This window comes from Lactuca virosa, chromosome 7 (genome assembly GCF_052849685.1).
Source record: "Lactuca virosa cultivar CGN04683 chromosome 7, Lactuca_virosa_CGN04683_v6, whole genome shotgun sequence".
Classification (NCBI taxonomy): domain Eukaryota; kingdom Viridiplantae; phylum Streptophyta; class Magnoliopsida; order Asterales; family Asteraceae; genus Lactuca; species Lactuca virosa.
This window is the reverse complement of record NC_136432.1, coordinates 257,392,220-257,412,462: the sequence shown is the minus strand read 5'-3', so window position 1 is coordinate 257,412,462 and position 20,243 is coordinate 257,392,220. Positions and strand designations below refer to the sequence as shown.

The following is a 20,243-nucleotide window of genomic DNA, read 5'->3' as shown; positions in this document are numbered from 1 at the left end:
TGTATACAACAATGTTTGGTCTTTTTTACTATGTTTTTTCCTAAAAAAAATTCATCTGTACAACTTTAAGAATTTCAATATATGTTCACACATAGCAGATGCTTACAATTATAAAACATCATTTCTTATATTCTATAAAAAAATACATTGTTGCGTCAATTGGAAAAAATACTAAATGTTATTTTATAAATAAATTATTGTATTCTTAATTAATATTTAATTTTTATAAATATAATATATATAGTCGGGTTGGTGGGTTGACCCGCAAACCCAAACATGTAATCCAACCCAACCCATGAAATAAACGGGTTAGCGGGTTCAATGGTCAGAAATCTCAACCCTACGTATTCTATTATGCTTAATTATGTCGGTCCTTCTACCTTTTCAAAAGAAACACCATTATTCACAAGAGTTGTGCAAATCTTTATTAGCAACATCGTTACATTCCCATTTAATATACAACTAGAAGGATACCCTCGCTTCGTGAGGAGCAGTAAAAGTTCAAATGATGACATTGTAGAAGGATAGACGCACTTGACACATAGTCAACAAATACACAAACTGAGTGCAAATAGTACGTTGCAATAAATGTAATATCATATTGAAAATGTGGACATTTGTTTTTGCTAAATTGGCTGAACTTTATAATCACGGATTGAAGTACAGCTAGGTAGTACATTGCCTTAATAAAAAAAATGCGGATGCTATAACAGGTCTGTCAAAATCATTATTTAGCAAAAAATTAAGTAAGATGCATGGCGTCAATGTCTATAAATTCTGGTCCATGTTCGTTTATGACTTTCATTTCTATAGATATATATATTCTGAAAAGAATAAACAATGTAAATAGCTCATATAATACCAACCCAATTACAAACTTCATCTTCTTATTCTGAATATGTATGAGTGACATGAGAACTCTTTATACAAACCATATTTGGCTTATTGCTTTTATTAACTTACAATTAAAAAAAAACATAAAGTACAATGCTATATATGTGTAGTTTTTTTTCAAGTACAATGTGTTGAGAAGAATTTTTTTTAGAGTAATAAAATGTTACAGTAGAACGAAATGATTTGTTTATTAGAGCGTCTTACTTGCACTTTTCTATTACGACAAATTTTTTTTTTTTTGAAAAATTGAACAATAGAAAGATGTTATAATATAAAAATAAACAAATGTACATTGCTATTTCTGATGCAACATACATTGATTTTCAAAGGTTATTGTGTTTCATATTTAGTAAAGGGTAACTCATGTAATTCATATGTTCCAAAAGAGCAATTCTACTTGCATTCTTGATGACATTGATCATAAGGAACATTTCAAACGAATACTATTTCTTTTAAACCATTAATCCCCCTGAAAAAATGACTATTTTGTCCTTACTTTTACATTTATAATTGAGCCCATTTTACATGGGATCAATGGATGAGGAGGGATATACCTTGTTCAAGTTTGAATAGTACACTACCAAAGAGAAGTGGTTTCTTCCCTTGTCTCGTTTTAACAATATCACCATTAAACTCATTAATTGTTTGATTTTCTCTGTCGTTGCTGATGACCCGATTCCACTTGGAACTATTTTGCCGGTATACACGTCAATCAAGGTTACTGTTAAGGTATTCCAATCTCCTGCTTCAATACGAAAGTGGGATTTTAGAAACTGTAATTAAAGCTTTCTAGGGACAGAAGACTCTTTTTTGTTGTCAATATCCCTATGGAGACACCATACAAAGGCTTTAGTTATGGCTATTATCAACTGCATGAGGAAAATAATGTACATATCAAGCAGAATCATACGCCTTACCAGTTCATGGCAGGCACATGTTATTCCATGGTTGATTCCACTTCCTGTTTCATCTACAAAGTCAATACCATCAACAAAAGTATTATAATTTTTCAAAGTATTCACCTAACAGAAAATAGAATGGACAATACACAAAACATATTCAACTTTTATTTTCTTTTTTTCCAAAAGGTCACATTTTAGAATCTTAAAATACAAGAAAAAAACTTATGTGCCTAAAATACCCTTCATCCTTATGGCATGGCAAAATATGTGTTAATAGATCTTCAAATCGATACCGAAATCAGAACCCAAATCATAGCACTCAAGACTTAAAAAGAAGAATTAAATGAACCTTTTGATCATCTACCAACTTCAACATCTTATCATCTGACTTTTGCTGCTCCAAAGTTGCCAATTCATTCTGCAAAAAAAAAGAAGCTTTCTTTAATGATTAATACTTTGTGTAAATTGGGAACCAAACAATACTTACCTGTGAATTTTATAAATCCACTTTCACCGGGCTTTCTAAATCACTAAAAAGGAGAATCAAAGGAATCAGCAGTAGATACGGAAGAAGGTGAACTAAAAGATATGTAGGTTTTCTGATGCTTATTAGGCATGTTATCTAGTCAACTTACAAACCCTCAATAAATTTGCTCAAATCTGAAAAAGTCACTGACTATTCAGACAATGAAGTCAATCTACATGATTGTATCTACTGAATTACTACAATTTCAAGGCCAAACCTATAAGAAGACATCAAAATCAACCATGCTTACATGTGATATAATATAACCTATCTATTGTTTGGCATGATAACAATCTGAAGAGTGAAGCTTCCCAATGACAGATAGCAGTTCCACATCAAACAACTATCTACAATATCAAAACTCACCCTCATTAAAAAATTTAAAACTAGTTTTGTGAGAAGTCAATCCATAAGATATTAGCAACGCCCAAATCAAATAAAAAATTATAAATCAAAATAGTTCTTTGTAGGGGATTCCAATGAATCAGTAGATTCATGTGAATAATTATGACTATCTTCATCATATTTTCTTACAAGGTTAAATAGTCCATGGAAGAACTCTTTGAACTTACTTTAAATCAGTCTAGGATTACGAGTCTCTGCAGGGTGCTGAAACATAAATATCACAAAAAAAACCTCAAATTTTAGGAGAAGAAGAAGATGGAAGTGTAAAAAGAAAATCATATATAAATTTTTATTCCTTTAATAACTTACTAATTGAAGTCAGTTACATTCGACAAACCATTTCCATCAGCATCAGATGCATTGAAGTGCTCCTCTTTTCCGACAAAGGGTAATCTCACTAAAATACGAAAATTTGAAATAGAATCAGTGTCGGGTGTAATCAAATTGAATGAGAAAAAAAGCATATGAAATTTAGGGTTTAAACATTAATGGAGAGAATGAAAGCCCAAAATAGAAACGAAATGGGCCAATACATATGCGTCAAAACCTAACGCGATATGCTCTCCTTCATCTGTTTATCTAAAAATCAAATGAAATTAAAAGTAAATACGAATGTGGGTGCGTAGGAAGAAACGAAATTAGAAATTGAAGCCCTTTACCTAAACTGATTCAAGATGCGAGAGAAGTCCCGATCGTCGTTTGTACTTTGAAGGTAAAGGGAGACAGCGATGTGTTACCGCCGTCCTCCGTCCATCATTGATCTGGTAGGAGAATAAAAGAGTAAACAGGAGATTGAGAGAGGTGGGTGGTGATAATCCGTCTTTGTTGAAAGGTAGAAAGAACAAAACCTCGACGATGCCTGTGAGTGGCGGAGAAGAAGGTAAATATTCTTTTGTTTTCTCTTTTTACGAATTAAACATCCGCATCAAATTTTCGGTTTATGAATTTAGGGATGCATCGAAAATAGGAAAGGATTAGCTGGAAGAAGCATATTCGTAAGTAAAACGATGGATGAAACGTGGAAGGGGCAATCGATGAAGGATTAGAACAGTGGATAAGATATTAGAAGCGAGAGTCGGTGGGAGAGGAGGCGACCCGACCAAGTACCTGATGGTGGGTGGTTACTACAAATTTGGACGAAACTATAATTCAATAAAAGAAGCAAACCACTTTTGACACATATGTAAACATGTGGACTAAATATGCCAAAATCACACGAAGTATACTGTTCCTAACTTGAGACATTTTTAATATATATATATATATATATATATATATATATATATATATATATATATATATATATATATATATATATATATATATATATTAATTACATATTTTTTTAATAAAGCTTATTACATTTTTATTTTTAACGTATGTGTTCTATAAGATTAAATGTATAAGCATCCTATGTGCATAAAGTTACATCTTAAATTTCACAATTGTTGAAACCAAATCTCATGAAAACACGAATATCCAATTGACCATCGATGTGAAGATTGATTGAGGTTCTATACCTTGGTATCCTGTTTACGCCACTTAACTTGAACACAAAGCAACCTAACAAGATAGAAGAAAATATTTTCATCTGCATATATGCAAAATCTCGACCCAAACAAGTCCGTGGTCCAGCCTGTGTATGAAAAATATGAAAAAAATATATGATGATTAGTTATACAATGAAAATATACATCACATGTACTAAATACAAACTGTTTAAAAAAATACTACATTACAAGAGATGTTCATACATGGGATCAAAACAATAGAATTTAGCATTTTCAAATAACATGAAAAAATAAAAGAAAAGACATGTGATGTGTGACGTAACCTTACTATAATAAACATATCTTTTTATATTATTATTTGTAATTTCTTATCTACAATTCAATGGCATAATGTAATGATGAGATTCAAAATTATTCTCTTCTTATTTTGAGAACATATTAGACAATATCGATTGGAATAATTTTTGTTTGCTTTAATACATATGAAAATAATTGGAAAGATACAAAAGGGGCCATAGACATAAGGTATTGCCTCGACATAAGGTACGTGGTTCCTAATCCAAGGTCTACAGTGCTCAATAAAAAAACTAAAATATAGTATGTAATGCTCTAGTGGAAGGTATGTGGTACTCAACTATTGTTTGTGGTGTGTATCCAGAAAGCTTATTCAAATATTGGTATCTATGGTTTGTTGACACTGACTCACAAGTAGTTTTTAGGTCAATTTGTCATTACACATAAAATCTACATCTACATCTATAACCCTAAACATAATGTATGTATGACGGTTGTGTGTTTCCTATAACTCTAATAAAATATCTTTCTGCTTCGTTTGTGGATTAGTTGATCATTTTGATCCTGTGAACAATGTAATTTCCTTGTGTTATTGGTTTTTTTCACTTATTTATCGTGTGAGTTGTGCGTTCATTGATTCTTGATCTTAACAATTTTATTAGTGCTATGACCGGTGTGGAAAAGGTTAAAGATCAATATATTTTAATTTTACAATGTTGGCATTTGGCATATATGGACCGAAGATTATATCTATTAGAAGAAGTAATATATGATGGGTTTTTGAGCATTCTAACACTCCTATGGTGTACATGCAACCCTAGAAACCTTGGATCTATGTTTGACTATGATACATGCAAATAATTATTTTTCCAAGGTTCTTATCCTATCTAGCATGGCATGGGGAACTTGAATCAAATAAAGCTAGTAGAATTACTTACCTTGTAGTTGTAGTTGATTGCTTGGAGTTTTAGAGCCTAGCACCAATAGTGTGGATGCCTCAAATGGAAATCACAAATCACCACAAACTTGGAACTTTGAGAGAATAGTAATCACCTTCTTGAAATCGGCCCTCTTAGTTTACACACATCAACTAGTGCAATTTCAAGAACCAAAGCCTCCTTTATATAGTGTGGTGGATTAGGGTTACATCCATGTAAACCCTAATACCCATGTCTTTTCATTTCCATGAGATCCATGGGTTAAAGCTCCATGGAGTATCCATGGACTTTCCATGCAAGCCTAGCCCATTCCAAATAAGCATTAGCCCACACTATATAAATAAAAGAGCCCATATTTAATTAGTCATACTTTTAATCTCTAAATTAATTCTAAATTAATTATAGATCAATACTAATTAAATAATATGATTTTATATTAATATATTAGGACTTATAATACATTAATAAATCATAACTTATACTATTCTCAAACGATTATCCATAAATTGTTCGGGTGAAGTGCAACCCAAATGGACCATGCCGGGTCGGGTAAAGTACATACCAAATATAGTTATGGACTTAGACACTATATCCAACAGTCTCCCACTTGGATAAGTCTAAAAACTATAGTTGCAAGTATGACTTCAGGAACCGATCAGCAATCGTAGCTCTTAAAACTCTGTTGAACTATGAAGCGCCATTTTGGATAAGTGATCATATAATCCTCTGTTCTAGATATCAGCCGGACAAATACATGGAACATGGTCTTGCTTATTGTCCAACATTTGTTTCCCGATTTCCGATTTGTTTGACATAGAACTTAACTGAACACATCAATTTAGTTATGACCGGGCCCGGTACATAGGTCAAAACAAAATCATCGAGGGGCCCAGATATCGCTTCTAATCCTAGAAGGAATAGATAAACTTCGACTCATATGTTTGCTCTACTACTTGTTGAATTACACACAAAAGCACAGTTTATAACATCGAGTTACCAATGCGTTTTCGTGCAATCAATGCATAACCAACTTATAGGCAACAAATCATATCTCTAGGTTTGAAGACTTATATGATATTACCGTCTCACGATCACTCGAGATAAATTCCATGAAGTGATACAAGTGAGCGTGGGTTGAATCCAATACTCAAAACTTATGAACACTCATGAGTGCTGTAGCCCCGCTTTGTCTAACATCTTAGACCTCTACAAGCCAACCCATGACAGTCTTGATTCATATCTACTTCCAACATATGACCGACTGTGGAGAGTTTGAATAATATGATATAAACCATAACATAATTATTCTGGAAGTCAAAACATGCAAAAAGAAATAATAGTAAACGATTGACAAGAGATAGCAATACTTTACTCATAAATAACAGCTTTTATTTATCATCAAATGTCAATTACATTTTACAAATTTCAAGATTATCTAACTACTAAAACTAATATCATCCTTCAGCCCTATGCTCCGAGCATGCTGGAGATGCTTAGCCCGAGTCAGTCCCTTCGTGAGGGGATCTGCTGGGTTCTCATCCGATGATACCCTCTTTGCCACGAGGATTCCTTCTTCTATTCGATGTCTGATGAAGTGATATTTTCTGTCAATGTGTCTGGATCTCCCATGATCTCTTGGTTCCTTGGCTAAGGCAACCGCACTATTGCTGTCACAGAAAATCTCCATTGGCTCCTTTATAGCTGGTAGAACTCCAAGGTCTCCGATGAAGTTCTTTAGCCATATAGCCTCCTTTGCTGCCTCGCTTGCTGCTATATACTCTGATTCACAAGTGGAATCAGCCACTGTCTCCTGCTTGGAACTTTTCCAAGTAATTGCCCCTCCGTTTCGAGTAAAGACCCAGCCCAACTGAGAGCGGAAATTATCCCTGTCAGTCTGAAAGCTAGCATCACTATACCCTACAACTCTCAAGTCCTCACTGCCACCGAGGGTAAGGACCCAGTCCTTAGTCCTTCGTAGGTACTTGAGGATATTCTTTACCGTAGTCCAGTGTGCCTTGCCAGGGTTCCCCTGATACCTGCTAACCATGCTCAAAGCAAAGGCTACATCAGGTCGAGTACACGTCATAGCATACATGATCGATCCTACAGCTGAAGCATAAGGTATTCGACTCATTTCTGCTATCTCAGCCTCAGTACTAGGGCTTTGTGTCTTACTCAATCTGGCGTTACGCTGGATGGGTAACTCTCCTTTCTTGGAGTTATGCATGTTGAACCTTTTCAACACTTTGTCCACATAGGTGCTTTGACTAAGTCTAATTAGTCTTTTACTCCTGTTTCTCAAAATCCTTATCCCTAGGATATAGGCAGCTTCTCCAAGGTCCTTCATAGCGAAACACTTCCCAAGCCAGGACTTTACTTCCTGCAGGGTTGGGATGTCATTTCCTATGAGTAGTATGTCATCCACATACAGTACCAAAAAGCTGACTATACTCCCACTAGCCTTGATATAGAAACAAGATTCATCTTCACTCCTTGAAAAGCCAAATTCTTTGATTTTCTCATCAAAGCAAAGATTCCATCTGCGAGGTGCCTGTTTTAATCCATAAATGGATTTCTCGAGCTTACACACTCTACTGAGGTACTCTGTACTGACAAAACCCTCTGACTGAACCATGTAAACATCTTCAGCCAACTTCCCATTAAGGGAAGCGGTTTTGACATCCATTTGCCATATTTCATAATCATGAAATGCAACAATGGCTAACAGAACCCTAATAGACTTAATCTTGGCCACTGGTGAAAATGTCTCATCATAATCAACTCCCGGAGTTTGAGAATAACCCTTTGCAACCAGTCGTGCCTTATAAGTGTGTACATTACCATCCATGTCGGTCTTCTTATTGAAGATCCATTTGCACCCAATTATCTTACGATCAGGTACATTGTCAACCAAGTTCCAAACTTGATTGTCATACATGGACTGTATCTCGCTATCCATAGCCTCTTTCCATTTAGCAGCCTCAGGGCCTGCCATGGCTTCCGTGTAGCTGTTAGGCTCATCCAGATTTACCAGTGTGTTATCACTGATAAGTGTCTCACCTTCTGCAGTAATATGAAAACCATAATAATGCTCAGGTGCATTCCTAACTCTGGTGGAACGCCTCAGAGGTATAGATTCTTCAGTCGGCTCAACAGGAGTTTCCTCCTCAGGTTGAGGGCTAGGGTTTGAGGTTCCTTCACCACTTGACTCTTGAATTTCCTCAAGGTCAATTTGCCTCCCACTGTCTCCTTGGCTCATGAATTCTCTCTCTCAAAAGAATCCTCTTCTTGCTACAAAGACCACATTATCACTGGGTCTATAGAAGATGTAACCAAAGGATTTCTGTGGGTAGCCGATGAAAATACACCTTTCGCTTTGGGGTTCGAGCTTATCGTGAGTCTCGCGTCTCACGAAAGCCTCGCAACCCCAAATCTTGATGTGGTCAAGATTGGGAACTTTTCCAGTCCACGCCTCGTGAGGTGTTTTGGCAACCTTCTTTGTAGGGACTAGATTTAGGATATGGGCGGCAGTCTCTAAGGCATACCCCCAAAATGAGATTGGTAGCGAAGCTCGACTCATCATGGAACGAACCATGTCCAACAAGGTCCGATTGCGCCTCTCTGCTACACCATTCAGCTGTGGTGTCCTAAGAGGTGTCAATTGTGAGACAATCCCACATTCCTTAAGATAGTCAAGGAACTCAGTACTAAGATACTCACCACCACGATCGGATCGAAGCATCTTAATGTTCCTGCCCAACTGATTCTCCACTTCTTGCTTAAACTCTTTGAATTTCTCAAAGGTTTCTGACTTATGCTTGATTAGGTAGACATATCCATATCTACTAAAATCATCAGTAAAAGTCACATAGAACCGATTAGCATCTCTTGTGGCTGTTCTGAAGGGTCTACACACATCCGTGTGTATGAGGTCCAACAAACCTTCACCCCTAGCACAAGTGCCAGTAAAAGGTGACTTTGTCATTTTACCAAGCAAACAAGATTCACAACTATCATCTGACTTTAGGTCAAATGACTCCAAGACTCCATCCTTTTGGAGTTGGCCTATGCGTTTCTTGCTTACATGTCCAAGACGACAATGCCATAAGGATGCTTTATCTAAGCTAGTGGAAGACTTCATACACAATACATTATTTCCTAGATTATCTACAACAGATACAGTTTCATACACGCCATCACAAGGTAATGCTTTAAAATAAAGAACATTATTAAAGAAAGCATCAATACTACCATTATTATTATCAAAATAAAAGGTAAAACCTTGTTTATACAATGCATGAAAGGAAATAACATTTCTTGCCATTTCTGGCGAATAATAACATTTATTCAAATCTAATGTAAACCCACTATTTAGCACTAAGGAATAAACTCCTATCTTGGTGACAGTGAAGCTTTCCTGTTTCCCATGATCAAGTTTATCTTTCCCTGCTTCACATTCTCACTTCTTTTTAGTCCCTGCAAATCACAACATATGTGAATACCACAACCTGTATCAAGGACCCAAGACTTAGAATGAGGTGAGTTATTAGACAATATAGTGTATATACCTGCATGGTTGGGTTTTACTTTCCCATCCTTCAAATCTTGCTGGCACTTTGGGCAGTTTCGCTTCCAGTGCGACTTTTCATGGCAATAGAAGCATTCAGCCTCATTAGGGTTAGCAGAAGGAGTGACAAAACCTTTCTTGGTTTTGCTTGAAGAGGAGCCTTCAAGGGTCTTACCCTTGGTACCCTTAGAAGGGTTCTTTCTCTTCTTCCCTTTGCCATGCCCGATTGCCAAGACATTGGCCGCAGTTGGAGTAGGAGTAGGAGTAGTAACAACCGACTTACCCTTTAGACCACTTTCGGCGGTCTTCAAGAGTCCTTGAAGTTTGCTGAGGGTGACTTCTTCCTTGTTCATGTGATATGTCATGCGGAATTGATCATAACACGATGGCAAGGAGTGCAAAATGATGTCTATTGCTAACTCCTCAGGGAAGTTCACATTCAGCTTCAGTAAACGGTCCACATACCTTTGCATTTTCTGCATGTGGATGGTGATGGGTTCACCATCCTTCATTCGGGTTGTTATCAAGGAGGAGATTATTTCATATCGCTCTTGACGAGCACTTTGATGGTAGCGGTCCATCAAGTCCTGGTGCATCTCAAAAGGATAATAGTCCTCATAGGACTTTTGGAGCTCGGTTGTCATGGTGGCCATCATGATGCATGCCACTTTTGTAGCATCTCTTTCATGTACCTCATATTCAGCAAGCTCTTCAGGAATAGCAGTTGGCTTGGGTACCTTCAGCTCCTTGTCGAGAACATATTCTTTGTTCTCATACCGAGTGACCATCCTGATGTTTCTGATCCAATCTGTAAAGTTGGACCCATCAAATATGACTCTTCCACAAAGATTCATGAGAGAGAAGGAGCTAGTAGGGTTTGAGCCAGAAGCATTGTTATTGGAAGACATCTGAAAAGAAGAGGGAATAGATTAGATTAGATATAGAGATAGTCCTTAACAAAACACCCAAATGTAATATTAAGGCTAGGACCCAACACAATATTTTATAACTTAGAAGAGGGATGCCGTAATCTAAGCTATAAGATATTTGAAGGTAGGTGAATGACGATTCACCAATTTCCACCATGAAAAACGAAATGTTTAATTAGGTTTTAATTGGTTTAGAAACTCCTAGATTCTTTGAGATTCATTGAACTTTCTTCAATGGCATGTTTCAATCTCGAGTATGCCCTTCAAGTTTTGTGACTGGGATGCCGAGGATCACAAAATAAGGTGTGAAGTAACCATGCAAATTACTTGGTACCCTTAATGTATTACCCCTCAATCGATGTGCTGGTTAACCACACACGCTCCATCGATACTATGATAAACATTAAGTCACCCTTTACCTACCTTGTTAAGTTCAAGTTAGTGTGCCGGTTAACCACACAAGCTCCACTAACGACTTAAACAAAGTGTAAAGTGTAATTTCATGGATTAGCACCTTATTCACATTTTCCTAAAATAACTAAGATTGGGAATTCAATAAAGTTTAGTTACTTTAGTATTATCATTATACTTTTAGTGAGAATTTATAAGTCCTTGTCCTACCCGTTCGGCTAACGACCCTCCACCGATCAAGGAAGCGGTGGGTGAGAGTGGACACCCATTAAGTTGCCATTTTATAGGCAACAACCTTATACCCCCCTTATAGACCGGCTCCGTGAATGAGGCGTACTAGCGGTAAGACGACTTGATCTTATACATATATATATATATATATATATATATATATATATATATATATATATATATATATATATATATATTATAAACTTATAATATTATAAAGTATGAGGGTTGAATTTTAACTTTTAAAATTCTAAGAGTTGGAACTAAAGTTTTAATCTTGACTTTACTTGTTCCAAAACTTGAGGGCAAGTTTTGTAAACTTTCAAAACTTTTCATTTCTCATAACTTATGAGTTAATGGTTATTAAAAATGAAGACTCTTCATTTTTTGTAACCTATGTCTTCTTTTAATGGTTATTTATAAATGTGACTTTTGGTTATCCATAACTTAAGAACTAGTTATGGACTCCATTAAAACACACAAAGATCAAGAATTAATCTAATCAATTATTAGCACATAATTTCTATGATCTTCTAAACTCATATGTTTATGAATGTTCATATCAAAAAATTTCAAGAATCGTAAGTACATATACAAAACTTGAAATTTTGATACGAGCTTTTGAACAAAACTTCGATTTTCAAGTTTTTTTTTTTTTTTTTTTGCATCAAGTATCAAATAAACAAACCAGGCTCTGATACCACTGATGGGTTTTTGAGCATTCTAACACTCCTATGGTGTACATGCAACCCTAGAAACCTTGGATCTATGTTTGACTATGATACATGCAAATAATTATTTTTCCAAGGTTCTTATCCTATCTAGCATGGCATGGGGAACTTGAATCAAATAAAGCTAGTAGAATTACTTACCTTGTAGTTGTAGTTGATTGCTTGGAGTTTTAGAGTCTAGCACCAATAGTGTGGATGCCTCAAATGGAAATCACAAATCACCACAAACTTGGAACTTTGAGAGAATAGTAATCACCTTCTTGAAATCGTCCCTCTTAGTTTACACACATCAACTAGTGCAATTTCAAGAACCAAAGCCTCCTTTATATAGTGTGGTGGATTAGGGTTACATCCATGTAAACCCTAATACCCATGTCTTTTCATTTCCATGAGATCCATGGGTTAAAGCTCCATGGAGTATCCATGGACTTTCCATGCAAGCCTAGCCCATTCCAAATAAGCATTAGCCCACACTATATAAATACAAGAGCCCATATTTAATTAGGCATACTTTTGATCTCTAAATTAATTCTAAATTAATTATAGATCAATACTAATTAAATAATATGATTTTATATTAATATATTAGGACTTATAATATATTAATAAATCATAACTTATACTATTCTCAAACGATTATCCATAAATTGTTCGGGTGAAGTGCAACCCAAATGGACCATGCCGGGTCGGGTCAAGTACATACCAAATATAGTTATGGACTTAGACACTATATCCAACAATATAAACCTTTGGCCAAATACAAACATGAAGAGATGAATAAGGAGGATCGGAACCTGTTTTTTATCAATAGGATCTTGGTCTTCTTAGGTTGTCATTAGCGAACAATGTTGTGTATAACATTGTGAACAGAAAGACAATGTTTGGACTGATCAATGTGTTGTCAAATATGTACAAAAAGCGCTTGGTTGTGAATATCATTTTCTTGGTTCAACGGTTGATAAATATAAATGTGAGGAAGGTCAATCGATTACAAATCATGTAAATAAATATAATGTGTTCCTATCTAGGTTAGTATCAATTGAGTTTCAGTTTGAACTACAAAGATTACTTTTGAAGAAATTTTCAATTTAATCCTTGGCGAGTATATCTGTATAAAGAATTCAGGTCATCTTCCAACAATCCATTAAGTACAAAGGACTAAGGAATTAAAATCCAATAGAGGGGTTAATGATAGAGGAAGAGAAAAGGTAATGAAGAGAGGTCGGTCTAACAATAAGAAGTATATTGCATTTTGGAATTGTATAGAGAATAGTTACTCCAAAAACCAATGCCAAATTTCTATAGATAAAGGCGAGAGGGAGATGAATATGGCAACAAATTATGAGGATCCTTAATTTTTTGGTGTAGACAGCTTTATTTAATCCGAAATTATGAATTTGCATGCTTTGTTTCATGTTGTCCATTGAAGAGTAATGATGTATAATTTTAGGCTTTATAATGGGAATTTGAGGCTAGTATATAACAAGCACATTTATGTGACAAATGTTAGGGATATAGTCCTTTACACTAATCTAGGTACGAATTAGACAATAAAGAATTCCACATATATTCAAGTCATAAAGATTATTTTGAGATCAGTAGAGTACTTGCATGATAATGTGCATAATGTTGATTTTAGTGACCAATAGTAGATAGTAACGAAGAAAAACCTAGTGGTTACTCAAGGACACAAACAAAAGAAGGTTAGATTTGCGAAAACGGGACAAACACCCTAGGAAGGGAATTTCAGGAAGTAGTGGGTGATTGTGAAGGATCTATATACACATGGATCATAAAGGATAGTGGGAGTTTAGACAGTGAAGCAACAAATAAGGTAGAGACCAAAACTCCCACCACCATAAGATATAGTAGAGAAAGAAGATATTAGTCACATATTCTATTTCATCAAATTAATTGTATATGAAAGAGAATAGGGATTCAAAATATTATCTAGAGACTTTGAGGATAAAAGAGTTCGTATAGTGGAAGAACACAATGGAGGGTGAGTTGTGCTTATTTGTCAAGAATCAAAATTAGTCCTTTTTCAATTTACCATTCGGGGTGAAAGAACTACTAAACAAGTAGTTATTTAGGGTAAAAGGTGAAATATATGGATATATGTAAAGCCCGATTCCTGGTATGCATTTAATTATAATTTAGTCATTTCTGAAGAGCTACTCGACAAGTTGGGAACCCCATACTCGTCGAGTAGAAACGAGATTGGACGCGGGATTTAAGTCGCATACTCAACGAGTTGAGGGCCTCGACTCGACGAGTAGGGCTGTCAGGATGAAACCCTAATTTCGGGGTTTTGCACCCTATTTAAGCATCTCAATCCCCACTTTAGGGCCTCATTTCCAGCCTTCAAGTCCCAAACCTTAATCCATGAAACCCTAGAGTCTTGTGTGATCCTGTGAGCCATTTTTCAGTGAACTTTGTGTGATTAGAAGCTTGTAGAAGAAGAAGAAGCTAGAGGATTCCAGAAGAAGATTGTAGATCCAGAAGCAACATCTCATCCTCTTCATTTTCTAGTAAGCAAGCCTCAACCTTGCTTAGTAGATTGTTAGATCTCTTTCTTGTCATTTCATGGGGTTTTTGGTCCAAGAAGCTTAGTCCTTGGGATATGGACGTCCCAAGTGATCTACCATTCAGATCTGGGGTCTAGAAGGGGTTTCATGGCATAAAGGTGCAAACTTTATGACCATGAAATCCCCATGCAAGCGTTAAGGTGTTATTATGGCCTTTTAAGCCCCAAAAGGCCATGCATAGAAGGAAAGTTAGGACCTAATGATGTTTAAGGCCTAAATCTATGTTAGTATGCTTTAGTTTGGAGTATTATGGCTTTTGGACCAAGATCTATGTCCTAGAGAACTAGGGTTTTTAGCTAAACCCATTACGAAGGACTAATAACGGGTAAAGTTCGAACTTTACCATTAAAAGGGCATTTCTAGTATGTAGATGAAGTAGGGAGTTTGGATTTGAAGGATAGGAGCGTAATCTGTTAAGATGGCTCAATCAGATTGGGAAATCGGCGAGTTCAGAGAGGGACTCGACGAGTTGAGTCGTTTTTGTCCCGATTCAGTTTAACGTAGAACTTGACGAGTCTGTGGAGGGACTCGATGAGTTGATTCGCCAAATCACGACTATGAGTAGCCAGGAAACTTGGCGAGTCGGGGGGATAAATCGATGAGTTAAATCGCGATTTCAGGGATTTTGATTTATAGAACTCGGCGAGTTGATGAGTCAACTCGGTGAGTTGATTCAACCCAAAGCGTTGACTTTGACTAGAATGTTGTCTTTAACCAGGGGTAAAATTGTCATTTTACCCTAAGAAGGATTATCATATTTTGACTAAGTGTTATTGTAATAATGATAGTGGGGAGTCGTTGGAGCAGCCGTTAGAGATTCCTCAGCGCGAGATTTCACAGTCAGCTTTGCGAGGTGAGTTTACTTCAGTAGGAATGGGTCGAAGGAACCAATGTCGGCCCGTGTAGAGTAGCTAAGTGTGGGTTGGGTCTGTATCTTAGAATTGTTTATGATTAGTAACTAAGTGTGGGTTGGGCCCGTATCTTAGTGTCATCTAAGTATGTTTATGAATTAGTAGATTATAGTATACTTGTTGTCTGCGTGATACCTGTATGTATGTTTAGGTACCGGGGTGTGGGCATGGGTCAGTATCCTCCGGATAGGAGAGTGTGGGCGAGGCCCGTATCTCCTAGTTAGCAGAGTGTGGGCGAGGCCCGTATCTCTGATATAGCTGAGTGTGGGCGAGGCCAGTATCTCATAGTTAGCCGAGTGTGGGCGGGGGCCCGTATCTCCTTGAGTGTGGGCGAGGCTCGTATCTCCTAGTTGTATGTTATCTAATATGTGTATGGTATGTGGTAGTTTGGGGAGACTCACTAAGCTTCATGCTTACAGTTTTTAGTTTTCGTTTTAGGTACTTCCGGTAGCAAAGGGAAGAGCTCAGGATGACTGCATTACACATACACCACAACATTTTAGCCTGGGAGGATTTACTCTGATGCTTTGATATATGATTTGGATACAATGTTTTGACATGATGTTTTGAGATAATACCACTTACGTTTTTATGTGATGATTGGATTACTATGATTTTCTAATGATTTAAAACGAAATTTTTTGACTGTATTTTTGGGATGTTTCAAGTTGGTATCAGAGCCTTGGTTTGAGGGATTCGGGCACACCCTTGGGAGTGTCTGAACTCAAACTAAGGACTTTGTATGAAAATTTTCAAAAGAAAATCATTTTTATAAAACGAACTTTGAAAAGAGAAAAGTATTTTAAAAAAGGAAAAAAAAAGGTGTGGTGAATGCAATCAGCCGAGCTCAAGTAAGTACTCCCAAATTACCCATACAATTTTATGTTATATTATGCTTATGAACTACATGCTAGTATAGATTAGTCAGTGATATGATGACGTGCTTAGAATATGCTTGATTATGTTACTCGAACCTCGAAAGATGCTTGCTTTGTGCTTTTAGGAGTTCTAGTTATCTTTTACTAGCTAGTAAACGAATATGCTAAGTTACATATTGCGGCGACTAAATAATTTCAGAAGATTAGGTCTAGCTTTATTTCGCAGCTCTTGTTTGAGTCCAACCGTTGTAGGGTAGGATCTCTCATTCGAAGAATTATCTAGTCTTAGTGATATGTAATGGTATTCGCGAGCTAGTTAGGGGGAGATAGCAGGGACTTCTTATGCAGCTGATGACAGAGAGTGGGATGGTGATTACCCTAGGGAAAGCCTAGGATGAGATTAGTGTGAGAACATCGGTAGCAGTAGAAGGGACTTGGTGGAGTCAAGGCAGTTCTTGAGGAAAGTACGGATAGATGTGGAAGGTAGTATGGGTGCGTACTACTGATAGCAGAGGATCCGTAATCGAATCAAGGAAGGTTGAGATGAACCCAAGAAAATTGTCGTATGTGAGATCCCTCGAGTTATGATGTGTATACTGATGTTATGGTGTATTTTCAGTATGGTGACGCTACGCACTAGACCGGTCGGCACTTCGGGAGCCCGTTAGGGATCAGGCTCAGGCTCTGGAGCCAGGCAGCTCGATGAGCAGATGAGAGATTTCATTTCGTCTGAGATCACGCGCAGTATTTTAGACCAGACTCCTATGATCTTCGGTACGATCAAGGAGGGCATCATGGAGCTTTTGGATGAGAGATTGAGTGCATTCCGCACTGAGGTGGCGGCCATGATGGGGTCGTACACACTGACGTTCAGGGAGTTCCGAGCATGCGGAGCTCCAGCCTATCATGGGGCTCGGGACCCCATTGCTAGCACTAGATGGTTGGCTGATGTCGTCAACGCTTTCCGTACGATCTGATGTCACGAGGGGGACAAGGTCCAACTTGCGTTCTGTCTTCTGAAGGACAGGGAACGTGACTGGTGGGAGGAGGTCGGACATGCCATTGGTGATGATGCAGCTCTTGATGCTATGACTTGAAGTGATTTTTCGGCCAGGTCCAGGGCCGAGTTTGTACATGTGATTGAGGTGCAACAGCTTGCTAGGGAGTTCCAAGATCTCCAGCAGACGACTGAGACGGTGACCGAGATCACTGCTATGTTCAGGGAGAGGGCCATTCTCATTCCGCAATACGTGGCGGACGAGGAGATGAAAAAGGCCCGATATCATGAGACGTTGCAGAGTGACATTCGGCAGTTTGTGAGCCGATCCAGCTGCAAGACGCTGGAGGATATGATAGTGAGAGCTAGGGAGAGGGAGATTGATTTAGAGATGGAAAGGAAGAGGAAACCAGATGCTACGTCTGGTGTAGAGGGTTCGGGCAAGAAGCCCAAGGTAGATTCCCGAGGGAAGGGCCAGCAGGGCCAAGACCGTTGTGGCAAGCGTGGCAGGACACATAATGGGGCGTCCAGGGCAGGTAGTTCGAGTTTCTTTAACTGCAGCCGAACTAGATATGTTAGCAGGGATTGTACTGCTACCACCACCACCACTGCAATATCTGATCCGATTTTCTTCCGTTGCAATCAGAGGAGCCACAAGAAGGCCCAATGTTTGAGTTCAGCAGCATCAGCAGGACGAGTGATGGCACCCGCTCCTGCTACATTGAGGATTACTGACGGCGGCCAGGGCCAGGCGGATGCGCCAGTGGCGAAGAGCAGAGCCTTCCAGTTGACAGGTAACGGGTATGTATCTTCTCCTTATCTCTTTACTTATATTGATTATTCCTTATGTTTATGTGTTTCATTATAGGATCGTACTTTATGAACGATATATCTGGTCTGGTATTGTTTAACTCGGGGGCTATCCGATCATTTGTATCGCTCACGCTTAGCAGACGATTTGTTGGAGCTCCATGGGAGCTAGACTGTCCACTGGATGTAGAGATAGCAGGTGATAGGACCGTTAGGGTTGCGAGGGCCCAACAAGTATGTACACTGCAGTTGTTTGATGAGCAGTTTTCTATGGATCTAGTCCCTATTCCCCTTCGAAGGAATAAGGTTATAGTTAGTATGGACTGGTTGAGCCCTAATGGGGCAGTGATCGATTGTGAGCAACAGTTAGTGAGGGTTCGGACTCCCAGTGGAGGAGGGTTAGTGATTCAGGGCGAGAGGCCGCAACAAGGACCGACTTTATGTTCAGCAGCGACAGCGAGATGCTACCTTCAGCAGGGTTGGACAGGGTATGTCGCCTATGTTATGGATACCCGGGGTAAGGGTAAGGCGACAGTGGATGATGTACCGGTCGTGCGAGACTACCCGAATGTATTCCCGGAGGATTTGCCTGGGATACCTCCGGAGAGACAGGTTGAGTTCAAGATTGACCTAGTCCCTGGTGCGGCTCCGATAGCCAAGGCACCATATCGGCTGGCTCCTCCCGAGATGCAGGAGTTGTCTACGCAGCTGCAAGAGCTGCTAGACAAGGGATTTATCAGGCCGAGTAGTTCGCCATGGGGAGCCCCGATCTTGTTTCTGAAGAAGAAGGACGTGTCACATCGGATGTGCATAGACTATCGGGAGCTGAATAAGGTAACGGTGAAGAATCGTTATCCCCTCCCGAGGATCGATGATTTGTTTGACCAGCTACAGGGTGCATATTGGTTCTCCAAGATTTATTTACGATCGGATTATCACCATATACGAGTCAGGGACGAGGATGTGCAGAAGACAGCTTTTACGACTCACTATGGTCACTATGATTTTGTGGTGATGCCGTTTGGGCTCACCAATGCTACAGTCACGTTCATGAACCTCATGAACCGCGTGTGCAGACCGATGTTGGATTGGTCTGTGATAGTCTTCATCGATGACATCTTGGTTTACTCCAAGACTCAGGAGCAACATGAGGAGCACCTGAGGGAGGTGCTGGAGACACTGGGGAGGGAGAGACTTTTCGCAAAGTTCTACAAGTGTGAGTTCTGGTTGCACGAGGTGCAGTTTCTAGGGAACCTTGTCAACTAGAAGGGTATTCTGGTTGATCCGGCCAAGATAGAGGCCGTAATGCAATGGGAGGTTTTGAGGTCTCTAACTGATATTCAGAGTTTTCTTGGTCTAGAGGGTTATTACCGGATTTTCATCCAGGACTTTTCCAAGATCGTTGTTTCTTTGACCCGACTGACCAAGAAGTCGGTGACATTCCACTAGGGGCCTGAGCAACAGGCAACCTTCGAGACTCTCAAACAGCGGTTATGCGAGGCACCGATCTTGAATTTGCCAGAGGGAGTCGATGACTTCGTGGTTTACTATGACGCTTCAATCACATGCATGGGAGAGGTATTGATGCAGTGGGGTCACATGATAGCTTATGCTTCGAGGCAGTTGAAGCCTCACGAGGCTAACTATCCGACACATGACTTAGAGTTGGGGGCTGTGGTTTTCGCCCTCAAGATTTGGCGGCATTATCTCTATGGGGTCC

The 20,243-nt window shown here is 38.5% G+C and overlaps 1 pseudogene; it reads right to left on the bottom strand.

Annotated features, from left to right (window-relative positions):
* Positions 1-1,673: 1,673 nt before the first annotated feature.
* Positions 1,674-20,243, bottom strand: part of LOC145127731 (cytochrome P450 704C1-like) — a 65,446-nt pseudogene continuing 46,876 nt past the window's right edge.